The sequence below is a fragment of the Monodelphis domestica genome, chromosome 8 (assembly GCF_027887165.1).
Source record: "Monodelphis domestica isolate mMonDom1 chromosome 8, mMonDom1.pri, whole genome shotgun sequence".
Classification (NCBI taxonomy): Eukaryota; Metazoa; Chordata; class Mammalia; order Didelphimorphia; family Didelphidae; genus Monodelphis; species Monodelphis domestica.
The window spans coordinates 210,019,189-210,035,642 of record NC_077234.1 but is presented as its reverse complement, the minus strand read 5'-3'; the positions used below and the strand labels follow the sequence as shown (position 1 = coordinate 210,035,642).

Genomic DNA, 16,454 nt, shown 5'->3' with positions numbered 1-16,454 from the left:
TCAGGTAACCAGAAGTTAAGTGACTTGACCACGGTCACATAGCTAAGAAGCATCTAGAATCATATTTGAATTGATGTGGGCTAAAGTATCCCACTAAACCCACCCTAGTAGCTATGAACAATCAAAAGAACATGGAACAATAGTAGTTGATTAGTATGAGGCCACTTTTCAGGTAAAAGCTATGGGTTTCTTAGGTTTACAATTATGAGAAAGCTCCTAACATCACATAACCTAAATCTCTGGTTAAGGGGGATCGTTTTCCAGTCACACTGGACTAGGTTCAAATAATGCTCAATTTCTACAATCACTGCCTTCCTTAGAACCTGGCCAGAAAGAGGAAATTTGAAAGTTGACCCCGGGGTGTTTAACAGATCATTAACATCCATTTATATTGTGGTTTTCTCCCTTGTCAAATACCAGCTGGACAGAATCAGTTAGGGTCCCCAAAAGGCAGCAAGGAAAATGACACAGACACAATTGGGAGTCAGGAGGGCTAGAGGCACTGATAGCAACCAGAGGCACTTTATTGAAAATTACATCTCCTTTTATATGGAGAGAAAGTAAGCTGGGGATTTTGCACAAGTTTCTACTTACACAATGAAGACAAATAATTGGTAAACTAGCATAAGGTAATTTAGTTTACCTCATTGAGTCTACACAGAGTTTTTCTATAGGTTAACAAATCAGTATGTCAATATGTACCATGGATCTGGTTCACCTCATCAAATCTAGACAGAGTTTTCTATAGGCTAATAAATCAAATTGTCGATAAGTAACCATCTAACTCAGGTTTCCAGAGAATGCATATATCAATAGTTTTGTAAGAACATTCAGTTATAGTGAGAGGGATGGGAAGGAGGCCTCAGGTGAGGCATAAGTTACATGTCTAATTTTAGCTGAGGGGGATTTCCGGGTAAGCATGGTGGCCAGCTAAACGTGGCTTACTCACTCTCCCCGACACACACCGACATACACCAATAAGGATCACCCCAAAAGACCTTAAGAATCTATATCAGAGGAGCTGTAGAGCAGAGATCAGCAGTGAAGGTGCGTGGGATCGAGGCTTTACCAGCCTATAAGAGGGGGAAAGGGCTTCCACCCAAAAGCAAACATGAGCGGATCCAGCCTGCCCCACCCCCACCTAAATGGCCAGAGCCAGGGCCAGTACACACCAAGACAAACGAGCAAGGGGCACATCTGAAGCGAGGAGAGGGCACTTCTGTGCCCTTCTGAACTGACTAGGACAGCAGGGGGTACCCCCCCCCCCAAGGCAGCTAGGCAAAAAAACTCAAGACATGAGAGAGCAGACTTCAGGTGCCCAGAGCCAGCACGCCTGATGGGGCCAGGGAGTGAGACAGGAGTCCCTCTGGAATGAACAGGGAGCGTTTTTTGGGTCCTGGGGAATTAACCAGGTCTGCCGGGGACCCACCCCCAAAAGTAACTAAACTGGAAAAACCAGGCAGGCAAGAGAGAGCAGACACTGAGCGCCCCCTGGAGGAAAGTACCTAGAAAAGTCACAAAGGACTAAGGAAAACAGAGAGCCTGCTCATTAACTCCATACACAAAAAAAAACCTGCTCAGCAGACTCTGATTTCTGACTAAAGAGGAAACTGAAAACATCCAGAAAAAATGGCTAACTGTGCACAGGAGCCTCAAAATCCCAGCAAGAAATAAAAAAAGAAAACTGTCACCCTCGAAACTTTTTATGGAGGAAAAACCCAGGCTACAGAGGAAATACTGGACAAAAGTCAAACAAAGGCAAAATCGAAAAAAATGAAAATTGTCCACAAGCCCTGGAAGACTCTCAAATGGAACTTATCAGAAAGATGGAAGCCCTCTGGAAAGAGAAGTGGGAAATGGTTCAAAAAGAAAACCAACAAATTATATTAGAGAACCAAAAAATTACAGCTGAATGCCAAAAGATTAAAGCAGAAAACCAGGCCTTAAGGACCAGAATTGAGCAACTGGAAACCAATGACCTTGCAAAACAGCAAGAATTAATGAAGCAAAGTCAAAAAATTAATGAATTATGAAGAAAACATAAAATATGTCACTGACAAGGTGACAGCCCAGGAAAACAGAGGAAGGAGAGATAATCTGAGAATCATTGGTCTACCTGAAAAACCAGAGATTAACAAAAATCTCGATGCTATACTACAAGAAATCATTGAAGAGAATTGCCCTAATATTCTCAAACAAGGAGGCAAAATAGAAATAGAAAGGGTTCATAGAACACCCTCTATACTAAATCCCCAAAATACAACCCCCAGGAATGTAATTGCCGAATTCAAGAGCTTCCAAGCTAAGGAAAAAATCTTACAAGAAGCTAAAAAGAGGAACTTCAGATACAGAGGAGTACCAATAAGAATTACACAAGACCTTGCAGCGAAAGCCTGGAACACAATATTCAGAAAGGGAAGAGAACTGGTTCTTCAACCAAGAATTAGCTACCCATCAAAACTGACTGTACTTCCAGGGGAAAGTATGGGCATTCAACAAAATAGATTTCCAAGTATTTGCCAAGAAAAGACCAGAACTCAGTGGAAAGTTTGACATCCAAACACAAAGAGCAAGAGAAACATGAAAAGGTAAATATGAAAGAAAGGGAAAAGGAGAAAAGTGTTTTTTTTTCTTTTATTCAAACTCTCTTCGATAAGGGCTACAATTAGATCAAATTATATATACTAACTTATGGGGGAAATGTTATGTGTAACATTCAAAAATTGAATGCAATAATAGAGTAACCAGAAGAATCACTCGTAGGGAAAGATTGAGGCATTAATATGATTTGGAGGGGGGGGACAAAAAGAAAAATAATGGGGGGGATCAATGAGGGTACTAAGATATACTTGAAGAAATAGAAATAAATAGAATAATCTTTGTCATACAAAGATACACATGGGAAGGGGAGGGGAAGAATTCTCTTATAAGAAGGAGAGGAAAAGAATCCTAATTGGTATTACTTAAACCTTTCAATGAAATCAACTCTGAGAGGGAAGAGCATCTAGATCCATTGTGATCTTGAATTCTATCTTATCCAACAGGGCAAGGGAGAGGGGAAAATAAGGGGGGCTGGGATGGAGGGAGTACAAAAAGGGAGGGAAGGAGAGGGGGGAGGGGAAGGAGCAAAAAGGGAGGGGCCAGAAAGGGAAGCATAACAAGGGAGGAGACCAGGGGGACTGATTTAAAGTAAATCACTGGTTTAAAAGGTTATAGTAAAAGAAGAAAGGTCAGAATTAGGGGAGGATATCAAAATGCTAGGGAATTCACAAATGACAATCATAACATTGAACATGAATGGGATGAACTCACCCATAAAATGTAAACGAATAGCAGAATGGATTAGAATCCAAAACTCTACCATATGTTGTCTTCAAGAAACACACGAGGTGGGTAGATATTCACAAGGTCAGAATTAAAGGTTGGAGTAAGACCTATTGGGCCTCAACTGACAGTAAGAAGGCAGGAGTAGCAATCATGATATATGACAAAGCCAAAGCAAAAATAGATTTGATTAAAAGGGATAGGGAAGGTAAATACATCCTGATAAAAGGGAGTATAGACAACGAGGAAATTTCACTAATCAACATGTATGCACCAAATGGTATAGCACCCAAATTTCTAAAGGAGAAACTACTAGAATTGAAGGAGGAAATAGATAATAAAACTATACTAGTGGGAGATTTGAACCAACCACTATCAAATTTAGATAAGTCAAATCAAAAAATAAATTAAAAAGAGGTAAAAGAGATGAAGGAAATCTTAGAAAAATTAGAGTTAATAGATATATGGAGAAAAATAAATAGGGACAAAAAGGAATATACCTTTTCAGCAGCACATGGCACATTCACAAAGATTGACCATACACTAGGTCATAAAAACATGGCATACAAATGCAGCAGCACATAGCACATTCACAAAGATTGACCATATACTAGGTCATAAAAACATGGCATACAAATGCAGAAAAGCAGAATTAATTAATGCAACCTTTTCAGATCATAAGGCAATAAAAATAATGATCAGTAAGGGTGCATGGAGAGCAAAATAAAAAATCAATTGGAAATTAAATAATATGATGCTCCAAAATCAGAGAACAAATCATAGAAACAATAATTTCATTGAAGAAAATGACAATGGTGAGACATCCTTTCAAACTTTATGGGATGCAGCCAAAGCAGTACTCATAGGAAAATTCATATCCCTGAATGAACATATTAACAAATTAGGGAGGGCAGAGATCAATGAATTGGAAATACAAATCAAAAAACTTGAAAGCAAACAAATTAAAACCCCCCAGAAGAAAACCAAATTAGAAATCCTAAAAATTAAGGGAGAAATTAATAAAATTGAAAATGATAGAACTATTAAACTAATACATAAGACAAGAAGCTTGTACTTTGAAAAAAACAAACAAAATAGACAAAGTACTGGTCAATCTAATTAAAAAAAGGAAAGAAGAAAAGCAAATTAATAGTATCATAGATGAAAAGGAGGAACTTACCTCCAATGAAGAGGAAATTAAGGCAATCATTAAAAACTTCTTTGCCCAAATACATGGCAATAAATATGCCAATCTAGGCCTTATGAATGAATACTTACAAAAATACAAATTGCCTAGACTAATAGAAGAAGAAATAGAATTCTTTTTTTTTTATTTTAAACATTATTTTATTTGGTCATTTCCAAACATTATTCACAAGAAATAGAATTCTTAAATAATCCCATATCAGAAAAAGAAATCCAACAGGCCATCAAAGAACTCCCTAAGAAAAAAATCCCCAGGGCCAGATGGATTCACAAGTGAATTCTATCAAACATTCAAAGAACAGCTAATCCCAATACTATACAAACTATTTGACATAATAAGCAAAGAGGGAGTTCTACCAAATTCCTTTTATGACACAAACATGATACTGATTCCGAAGCCAGGCAGGTCAAAAACAGAGAAAGAAAACTATAGACCAATATACCTAATGAACATAGATGCAAAAATCTTAAACAGGATACTAGCAAAAAGACTTCAGCAAGTGATCAGGAGGGTCATTCACTATGATCAAGTAGGATTTATACCAGGAATACAGGGCTGGTTAAACCATCCACATAATTGACCATACCAGCAAGCAAACCAACAAAAATCACATGATTATCTCAATAGATGCAGAAAAAGCCTTTGATAAAATACAACACTCATTCCTATTAAAAACACTAGAAAGGGGGCAGCTGGGTAGCTCAGTGGATTGAGAACCAGGCCTAGAGACGGGAGGTCCTAGGTTCAAATCCGGCCTCAGCCACTTCCTAGCTGTGTGACCCTGGGCAAGTCACTTGACCCCCATTGCCTAGCCCTTACCACTCTTCTGCCTTGAAGCCAATACACAGTATTGACTCCAAGACAGAAGGTAAGGGTTTAAAAAAAAAAAACACTAGAAAGCATAGGAATAGAAGGGTCTTTCCTAAAAATAATAAACAGTATATATCTAAAACCATCAGCCAACATCATCTGCAATGGGGATAAACTAGATGCATTCCCAATAAGATCAGGAGTGAAACAAGGATGCCCATTATCACCGCTATTATTTAACATTGTACTAGAAACACTAGCAGTAGCAATTCGAGAAGAAAAAGAAATTTATGGCATTAAAATAGGCAATGAGGAGACTAAGCTATCACTCTTTGCAGATTATATGATGGTCTACTTAAAGAATCTTAAAGAATCAACTAAAAAGCTAGTCGAAATAATCAACAACTTTAGCAAAGTTGCAGGATACAAAATAAACCCACATAAGTCATCAGCATTTCTATATATTTCCAACACAGCTTAACAGCAAGAATTAGAAAGAGAAATCCCATTCAAAATCACCTTAGACAAAATAAAATACTTAGGAATCTATCTCCCAAGACAAACACAGGAACTATATGAACACAACTACAAAATACTCTTCACACAACTAAAGCTAGACTTTAGCAATTGGAAAAAAATTAACTACTCATGAGTAGGACGAGTCAATATAATAAAAATGAATATCCTACCCAAACTGATCTATTTAGTGCCATACCCATTGAATTTCCAAAAAAAAAATTTTACTGAATTATAACAAACCATAACAAAGTTTATTTGGAAGAACAAAGGATCAAGAATATCCAGGGAAATAATGCAAAAAAAAAAATACAAAGGAAGGTAGCCTTGCAGTCCCAGATCTCAAACTATACTATAAAGCAGTGGTCATCAAAACAATTTGGTACTGGCTAAGAGACAGAAAGGAGAACCAATGGAATAGACTTGGGGTAAGTGACCCCAGCAAGACAGTCTATGACAAACCCAAAGACCCCAGCTTTGGGGACAAAACCCCACTATTTGACAAAAACTGCTGGGAAAACTGGAAGACAGTGTGGGAGAGATTAGGTTTGAATCAACACCTCACACCCTACACCAAGATAAACTCAGAATGGATGAATGACTCGAATATAAAGAAGGAAACTATAAGTAAACTAGGTGAACACAGAATAGTATACATGTCAGACCTGTGGGAAGGGAAAGATTTTAAAACCAAGCAAGACATAGAAAGAGTCACAAAATGTAAAATAAACAATTTTGATTACATCAAATTAAAAAGATTTTGTACAAACAAAACCAATGTAACCAAAATTCGAGGGGAAGCAACAAATTGGAAAACAATCTTCATAACAAAAACCTCTGACAAAGGTCTAATTACTCAAATCTATAAAGAGCTAAATCAATTGTACAAAAAAATCAAGCCATTCTCCAATTGATAAATGGGCAAGGGACATGTATAGGCAGTTTTCAGCCAAAGAAATCAAAACTATTAATAAGCACATGAAAAAGTGCTCTAAATCTCTGATAATCAGAGAGATGCAAATCAAAACAACTCTGAGGTATCACCTCACACCTAGCAGATTGGCTAACATGACAGCAAAGGAATGTAATGAATGTTGGAGGGGATGTGGCAAAGCAGGGACATTGATTTATTCCTGGTGGAGTTGTGAATTGATCCAACCATTCTGGAGGGCAATTTGGAACTATGCCCAAAGGGCAATAAAAGACTGTCTGCCCTTTGATCCAGCCATAGCACTGCTAGGATTGTACCCCAAAGAGATAATAAGGAAAAAGACTTGTACAAGAATATTCATAGCAGCACTCTTTGTGGTGGCCAAAAATTGGAAAATGAGGGGATGCCCTTCAATTGGGGAATGGCTGAACAAATTGTGGTATATGTTGGTGATGGAATACTATTGTGCTAAAAGGAATAATAAAGTGGAGGAATTCCATGGAGACTGGAACAACCTCCAGGAAGTGATGCAGAGCGAAAGGAACAGAACCAGGAAAACATTGTACACAGAGACTGATACATTGTGGTACAATCAAACATAATGGAATTCTCCATTAGTGTCAATGCAATGTCCCTGAACAATCTGCAGGGATCTTGGAGAAAAAACACTATCCACAAGCAGAGGACAAACTGTGGGAGTAAAAACACAGAGGAAAGGCAACTGCTTGACTACAGGGGTTGAGGGGATATGATTGGGGAGAGACTCTAAATGAACACTCTAATGCAAATACCAACAACATGGAAATGGGTTCGAATCAAGGATACATGTGATACCCAGTGGAAACATGCGTCGGGTATGGGAGGGGTGAGAGTGGGGGAGGAAAAGAAAATGATCTTTTTTTTTCCAATGAATAATGTTTGAAAATGACCAAATAAAATAATGTTTAAAAGGGGGGGGGGGGACAAACTAATTTCAGCTGAGCTAATGCCTTGGTTTTACTGAAAGTCTGTATTTCCCAAAACTTCACTCCATGGGAGTTTGGGGGCTTTGCCCGTTACAGTTCCAGCACCTCATTGGGCAAACAGAGTGATTCATGGGTAAAGCCACGCAGAACAATATGGACCATGGGTAAAGTGACATCAGTTCTTTGGTAATGTAATGGCAGGGCCACAATCACCCAAACAACCTCTTCCTTAGTAACTTATCAAGCTCAAAAGACTTACTGGCAACCCCTCACAGCCTTTCCTTACCTCTTACTAGCTAACTCTCCTCTATCTTTACCCTATTGCTATATTATAATAAAGTTCATCTTGGAATCAGCCTGAGCGATCAGTTCTCCGGATGAGACCCTACTTTAACCCTGTCCCCATCAGAACGTAGGGCTTCCTGACTCCAGGTCCAGCATTGTCCACTGAGCCACTTAGCTGCCTCCTACACATACAGAAACTAAATGACTTGGGAGAGATCTACAAACAGGACTTTCCTTTTGAGCCAAATGTTATACTCCAGAAGCCACAGAGATCAATGCTGTTGCAGCATGGGGATAGCTTTTGAGTCAGGAAGACCTGGGCTCAAATTCAACCATTCACTTCCGTTGTGATACTGGCAAGTCACCCAACCTCTCCGAGTATCCTAGAGGTTTCCTAGCTTCAATAGGTAGACAATCTTACAGCCAAGAACACTGGATCCCAAAGTACAAAGCATGGGCTCTAGAAGCTCTGTGGATGTTCAGAATCATCAGGTGTACTTTTTTCTTTTACAGACCAAAGCTAGGCCTGGGGTTCCTTCCGCTGGGGGAGACTGATGTAGGAGCTGTTTCATTGTGGCTGGAAGTAAATCCCTCAGGGAAGTCTTTGGTTCCTATTCCTCCTCTATACTTTCTCCGAGATTTCATACATTATACATTTCTACAACTTCAGTGCTACAAGAATGATCTCCAAATCTATATCTTAAACCCTACTGTCTCTTCCAAGCTCTATCTCTGTATTTCCATGTTTTCCAAGTTTCTTTTCAGAAGTAGCTGTGGTGTACTATAAAGGGTAATTCTAACTTAAAAGGATATACACACTAGTGTGACCCTGGGGAAATCATTCACTTCTTCTAGACTTCACTTTTCTTTCTTGCCAAATAGGCTGGATTAAATGCTTGCTGAAGTTTCTTCAAGCTCTCATCTTCTCATCACCTCAAAATCAAGATTAATTTGCCCAAAGGGCCATAAAATCGAACATACCCTTTGATAATGTAATGCCACTCCTGGGTCTGTATCCCAAAAATATCTACTTGTACAAAAATATAGCAGCTCTTTTGGGGGATGGACAAAAATTGGAAATTGAGGGAATGTCCATGAACTGGGGAATGGCTGAACAAACTGTGGTATATGTTGGTGATGAAATTGGATGATGAACAAGATGATTTCAGAAAAAGCTGGAAAGATCTACAGGAACTGATACAGTGAAATAAGCAGAGCTGGGAGAACATTGTACACAATAACAGTAATATTGGATGATGATTATCAGTGAAAACTTGGCTACTCTCAGCAATGCAATGATCTGAGACAATCCTGAAAGACTTATGACAGGGTATGCTATCCACTTCCACAGAAAGAACTGTTCAAGTCAGATGGATGCAGATCTATCTTTCATATCTGTGTATTTACAGTTTTCTTTTGGGTTTTTTGTTTTGTATGAGTGTGCTCTTACAACAATGACCTATATGGAAATATGTTTTCCATGATAATACACGTATGACTCAGATCAAATTGCTTACCATATCCAAGTGGGAGGAGGAAAGGGACAAAGGGAGACAATTTAGATCTTATAATTTAGAAAAACGTATGTTGAAAATTATTATTACATGCAGTTGGGAAAATAAAATATCTTTGAACTTTAAAAAAAAAAACAACAAGTTAAAAAACAAACTCATCTTTCCCCTCCAACCAACCATTCTTCTCAATTAATTTTTCGGTGGTTCTACGTTTATCTCAATCATCTATGCATTATTTGTTAGAGTGGTTTTTTTGATGCTTCACTCCCCCATCTTCCTAGTGTAAAAAAATCCTTGTCCAAATCCTGATTATTTTATTCTTATTTTAGTGGATCTTCTTAATCCCAAACCTTAGACATTTAAACCAACAAATAATGATGAATATTTATCCAGAAACAAATATTTATCCAGAAATTCTGACTCTGCTATTTCCTCTACCACTGTGACCTCTGGAAAACTAGGTCTTCTCATCTATTTAGCTGGGACTAAAGGATCTCTGGGCCTTGTAGTTAGCCCTAAGGCTGCGTACATATTTGAACTTGTGGGGTTTTTTTTCCATTTTCCATTTTATTTGTTACATTAAAGTTTCCAGTTATCTCCTTCCCTTCCTCTTCTCTTCACACTAGAGAAGGAAACATTTAACCAAAAAAAAGAATGTATGTAAAACTCTATGTTGCTTGTTTCTAATATGCTCCCTGAAGGGAGGAGCTCCTTAAGATCTTGCTTTTGTATTTGTATCCTATCTTTTGGCTCATAATAAATGCTTTCTCTTTCATCCATCTGTCCAAGAATTAATTGCAGTGCATCAATAGGGCCCAGGAGAGAGTCAAAGATATATAAGGACATCTCTATTCTTAAGGGGAGAGAAAACATATTTCTACAAGTAGATGATGAAATGACCGAGGAAACAAAGGTTCAACCTCCTGAGCCTATCGATTTACTAAGCAATGCATGCCAATTGCATTTGAGCTGGTCATGAAGAAATAAATTCTGAAGCAATTTTCTCATCTCAAAGCTCTCTTCACCTCCATATTTAATCTATGTGAGTTGTCGAATTATTTTTCCTCCGACCATGGATGTAGAGGTAAAAGAAACCGTAAGAACCATATAGTCTGATCCCCTCATTTTACAGATGAGGTAAGTAAGGGGTAGAGCGGTCAGGTGACTAAAACACCATTTCCATCATGTCAAGCACATTCATTGACTCCCAATTGCCTACATGTTAAGTGTGAGTTCCTTAGCCTGGCTTTTGGAGATCTCCACATCATCACAAACCTCTCTTTCCAGATGTATTTCACTACTCTACCATGAACCTTTTATTTTTTTAACTCTTACCTTCTGGCTTGGACTTTCCACTAAATATCTGTTCTAAGACAGAAGAGTGGTAAGGGCTGGGCTATTGGAGTTACATGACTTGACTAGGGTCACAAAGATAGGAAGTGTCTGAGGCCACATTTGAACCCAGATCCTCCTGTCTCAAGGTCTAGTGCTCTGTCCACTGAGCCACCTAGCCACATTTTCCAAAAATGTGGTCAAAATTATAATACTCACTTGTTTCCTCCTTGAACTTTTAATAATTATTGATCACCACATGGTTCAATGGGGATATGATTGGGGATGTTGACTTTAATTAATCACACTATTACAAATATTAATAATATGGAAATAAGTTTTGAACAATGATACATATAAAACCCAGTGGAATTGCTCCTTGGCTCCCAGAGGGATGAGGGAGGAGTGGAGGAAAAGAACATGAATCATGTTACCATGGAAAAATATTCTAAATTAATTAATTAAATTTTAAAAAAGAATGAAAAATAATTGTTGATTACCTTCTTCTTTTATGTTCATCCCTTGGCTTCCATTACATTGCCCTTTCCTGGCTCTCCTATCTTGCCAACTATTCCTCAGTCTTTTTCACTTAATCATTGTTTTCCTCCTACCTCCTAAATGTATGTCCCTTAAGCCATTGTCTCTCAACATTTTCTTCTTGGGTAATCTCACCGGTTCTCAAAAGATAGATATATCTAACTTTTTTGGCTTCTTGGAATGCCAGTCCTGAATGTCCAATTGAAATTTTCTGACCAAACGGTAGCCTCTAGAAAGTATTTACCACTCATTGCCTTCCAACCAACAAGCATTTAAGTACCTACTCATTGCTGGGGTCAGAAATACAATGAATGAATTCCTGCTCTCAAGGGGTTTACATTTTGGCAGGGGTGGAGGTTGGGGGGGAGAACTATCTCTCTATCATCTATATCATCTATCTACCTATCCTATCAATATAGCTATATATCTATATAGGATAAAAATTAAAAAGAACAAATATAAAGTAGTTAAATCTAAGGAAATCTGAGAGGGAAGGCACTATCAGTAGAATCAGATAGAAGACCGTGTTTGAATTCAGAACTGTGCCCCAAAAGTCATTAAATTGTACATAATTCCCTTTCATTCAGCAACATCACCACAGGATTATACCCAAAAGAGATCAAAGAAAGAGGAAAACAACGCATATCTACAAAAATGTTTATAGCAACTTTTTTCATAGTTGTCCCAAACCAAAAACTAAGCAGGGAATGGCTGAATATATTATGGTTCAGTGAAACCTGGAAAGACCTGAATAAACTAAAAATGAAATGAGCAGAACCAGGAGAACAAGTTATACTAAATAACATGCAGAATGCAATTTATACAAAGCAAGAGCACCATAAAACAGAGTAACTGAAAGATTTAAGAATTCTTATGAATTCATTGACTGACTGCGATTGTACAAGGCATGCTACACATCTGAGAAGCAAAGGACCCAGAGATCAAATTGGGATATAATTTTTGGCCACAGCCAGTGGGAGAATTTGTTTTGCTTAACTATGCATAATAGAAAGTTTATTTTTTTAATTCTACAGTGTAGTATACCACTATGGTGGTTATGGAAGGAGCAAAAATTATTTCACTGGTTGAAAAAAATTTTAATTAAAACAAAAACATTTAAGTTTGTTTAAAGGTAATGTTTGAGTTGTGTTTAGAAAAGAGGAGATTCGATGAGATAGAAGTGAGGAGGGAGTAAATTCCAGGCATGGGGAAATGAAATGGTCTTTGCAAGACAAGGTGACAGAAAGAGTATCATCATGGCATGTATAATAGAGAGGACAGTGTGGCTGGATTGCCCAGTGTGGGAAGGAGGTTAATGTAAATAAGGCTGGAAAGATAAATTGAGGACAGATTGTAAAGGGCTTTAAAAATCTAGGCATCGAGGTTTAGACTAGATTCTAGAAGCAAGAGAAAGTCACTGGAGTTTATGGAGCAAACGACATGGTGTTCAATCTGTGCTTTAAAAAATCACTTTGGGATTTGGGGAGAGATGGAGCAGGAAGACCAATCAGATTTAAATAATCTAGTTAAGAAATGATGAGTACCTGAAGTAAATTGGTAGCTTTGTATATAGAGTGAAGGGATTCTATGGGAGAACCATTTTTTTTCCTCTTCTCCAATTTATTAAAGAAGGAACCAAGACTATAGTGATGCCAAGAAAGAAAACAGTTCTGCTGCAAGGAGGGCTGAGGCTTAATAGCCAGAAAGTTAATGAAGAGAAAAAAGGAAAAGGAGGGCAGCAACAATGCCAGCTGGAAGCCAGGGAAGGCAGTTGCCCTACACAGGGACAATTTGATTAGAAATTTGAGAGATTTGGTAAATGATTGGAGATTAAAAACTTGCAGATTTGGTAAATGATTTGGAGTGAGGATATTAAGAGATTTTGATCCTGGGAGAGTGGAAGAAATGGGGTGCTTTTGATAGAAATAGGGAAGCCTGGAAGAGGACCAGAATTAGAGAGGAATGACAAGTTCTGTTTTGAACGGGTTGAGTTTCAAATATCTCAGGGATATATTCATTGATATGCCCAATAAACAATTGGTCTTGTAGCAGTGCACCTCAAGAGCAAGACTAGGGCAGGCTATGGAGCCCGGGGGATCATCAGAATAGGGATGACAATTAAACCCATGGGTTCTAATGAAGTTATCAAGTGAGAATATAGAGACTGGAGTAAGGGGCTTCGGGGAGCCGCTATCGTTAGGGGTGCATGTAGTCTGGTTGATAAATCAAAGGAGACAGTAACAGGTAGAAGACTGAGGAGAGTATTGCATGACAAAACCCAGAGAGGAGAGGATCGGGGAGTAAACCGTGTATAAGGCAGCAAATAAGTCAAGAAGGAACAGGACTGGGAAAAGATCACAAAATTGGGTCATTAAGAGATTATTACCTGGAGAAATCACAGTGATGTGGTCATTTTTTTTCTTATTGACATGATTTAGAGGAACCAGAGAGCAGATGAAAGAACCCTCAACCTGCTAGTATTTGGGATATGTCTGGAAAACGTATTTAGTAGTAATACTTTAGGTCGGAATAGCACTCATTTACTTACAAAGCCATTGAATGTATTGTCTCAATAACCTTGTGAAAAATATTGTGAAAGTGGGGCAAGGATTGTTGCCATTTTAGATGGGAAAACTGAGGCTCTAAAGAAGATAGAACCCCCACTACACAGGAATCTAGCCAGGACACCAATCCATTTCCTCCTAGTTGCAGCGGCAAGTTTGGATGCTGTTGTTTTTAGCACACAATTTTTAGGGATTTTTTTTTTTGGGCAGACTGTGGTTTGCTGTGCATTCCTTTGGAGCCGTGTTAAAGGAGGCAGGTGAGGTTGTAGAAAGGCGTATGTGCCATTGTGTACCTGTGATAGGGATCTTGCCTTCCCCGGGCTCCACCGGGGTGGCTGACAATAGTGGAGTGGGGCTCCTTGGCTCCTGGTCCTCTAGAGCGGGGAAAACGCCATTCCCCGGGAACTGCCCCATCAGACGGATTCCGGGGGTGGGTTTATTTAGGTTGGGGATTTTTGTTTTCGAGGGGACGCTTGACGAGTATGAAACTGTAAGTCCCTCCCGGAGTGGTGAAAGAGACACATCGAAGCAGTCCAGGTGTAGGTTCTCCTTCCAGCGCATTCATCATCTAAGTTGAGGTTGTAAAACTGGTATTTCCTCCGCTTCTCCCACTTGACTTTGAATCCCTGGCACCAAACGTCGTGGTTGGCATGCTCGTTTCTTCACCCGAAGAACTCTTGCCGACCTCGCGGTAGACTCTTTCTGAGATCCGAACTGAATGAAAACTTATCAGCATCGGCTATGACCTACTCTAGTTCTCCCAAGACCCCAGAGTTCCCCAGGATATCCCCCCCCCCCCCCCCCAAGAGTTTGCAAGTCTCTCCAGGCTTTCCTGCAAAGGAAGCGGCACACGTTGTCCCCACACGGCAGGAGAGCAGGAATACCTTCCCTTTTCTCGCGGACGGCTAGTTCTCTAGCGCAGCTTCCTTCTTAGTTGACTAGGGCTTTTCGTCCCAGCTCCCAAATAAAAGGGCCTCGGCTCCATTTTGTAAAGGCAGGAAACTCCCTTCTCTACCAGCCTAGCAAACCCGGGGCGGGGGAACAATAGCCCGCTCCTTCCATCCTCCTTCTTCACCAGATTGTGGGGGCGTGCTGGGGAAGAGAGAAGTGGGGTGGGAGGGAGGATGTGTGTGCGTCTCAGTGTGCATGCATGTATGTGCATGTACTAGGGAAGGCGGGGAAGAGTCCGGACGGAGCTTTGCTCCCCGGACATGGTCTAATGGGCGGAGTGTCCAACCGTAAGAGGAGGGAGCTTGGGATGGGGGCGGGGAGGGGACAGGAAGAAAAGCGAGGAAAACTGGAGCTCCGTAGCTGAGGGCAGAGAAAAGAAGAGAGGAGGGGGTGGGGGTGGGGTGGGTAGCCTAGGAGACGGCGTGAGGAGTGGCTTTTGGAGTGACCTGGGGCCGGGCTGGACGGAGCTGGGCGGCGCCGGGGCCGGACTCCCTGGAACTGGACTAGAGAAGGCGGGGCCCGGCGTGTTGAAGGGAGGAAGGGGAAGGGAGAGGACCCGAAGAGCAGGAGGTGGAGCTGTTTGGAAGGAAGGGGAAGGGATGGGATAGCAGCCACAGCAGCTGGGGCCGCCTCCGCCGCCGCCTTCGCCTCTGCGGCAGCTGCAAGAGCAGCGAGGAAAAGGAGGAGGAGGAGCCCTCGGGACTGTGTGTGTGTGTACTTGGGAGGAGGAGGCGGAGGAAGAGGAGAAGGAAGGGTGTTTCCTAGGGCTGTTCCCAGACTGAGTGACTCAAAGCAGGAAACTCCCCAAGACCGGCCAGCCCGGAGCAGGGGAGCGCGGGGTTCCGAGAGCGAGCCCCTCGGTCCTGCCCGGGGGGGCTAGGGAAGCCTTGCTGCGAAGTCACAGCTGGGCAGAGGAGCCTCCCCTACCGCCCGGTAAGAAACTTTTCTCTGCTTCTCTCTCTCTCCTTCCTTCTCTCCCCCGGGGCCCGTACCACACGCGGGCCGTGGGAGCTTGGGGAAGAGGCGCAGGAGTCCCTAGTGCTGTCCCCCCCCCCCCCCAACATTTGCATCCCCTTCCCCCTTTCTCGCTTCCCAACCCTACGCAGTGGCCCCCAGGAGCTGGGCGCGGGGTTTCCATTCTCGTCCAAACCAGAGTTAGGGGAACCCCTTTTTTGGGGTGCTCCCTGCCGCCTTCCCCGCGGCCGGTTACTACATCCATGCGCCAGGGGTAGGGTGGAGGGCCAGTGGGCTCCAGTCTGTGCTGCGCGGAGGTGGGACTGCACTCGGGATCCTGCCCCGGCCCACGCCGACTCCCTTTGCCCTTCCGAGTTGGCTCATGATGTCCCCTCTGGGAAGAGGGGAGCCCAGTCCCGGGACTTATTCTTTCTTGGGTTTGGAGGGGCCCACGCATGAAATCCCATCCAAGGAAACCTCACGGCCAAGCAGTGAGAAAGAGTGAGAGTGTATGCTTGTGCCCGTCCATCGCCTGTCCCACGTCTTCCTGGTTCCCTGGAATGT

The 16,454-nt window shown here is 41.2% G+C and overlaps 1 protein-coding gene across 2 annotated transcripts in view; it reads left to right on the top strand.

The window, feature by feature from the left end:
* Window positions 1–15,119: 15,119 nt before the first annotated feature.
* Window positions 15,120–16,454, top strand: part of CYFIP1 (cytoplasmic FMR1 interacting protein 1) — a 148,373-nt gene continuing 147,038 nt past the window's right edge. The window contains exon 1 of one of the 2 annotated variants that reach the window (XM_001366092.5): window positions 15,120–15,869. The gene's annotated coding sequence lies outside the window, so the exon portion shown is untranslated. The remainder of the gene's footprint in view (window positions 15,870–16,454) is intronic. The other variant, XM_003341824.4, reaches the window with a different exon arrangement.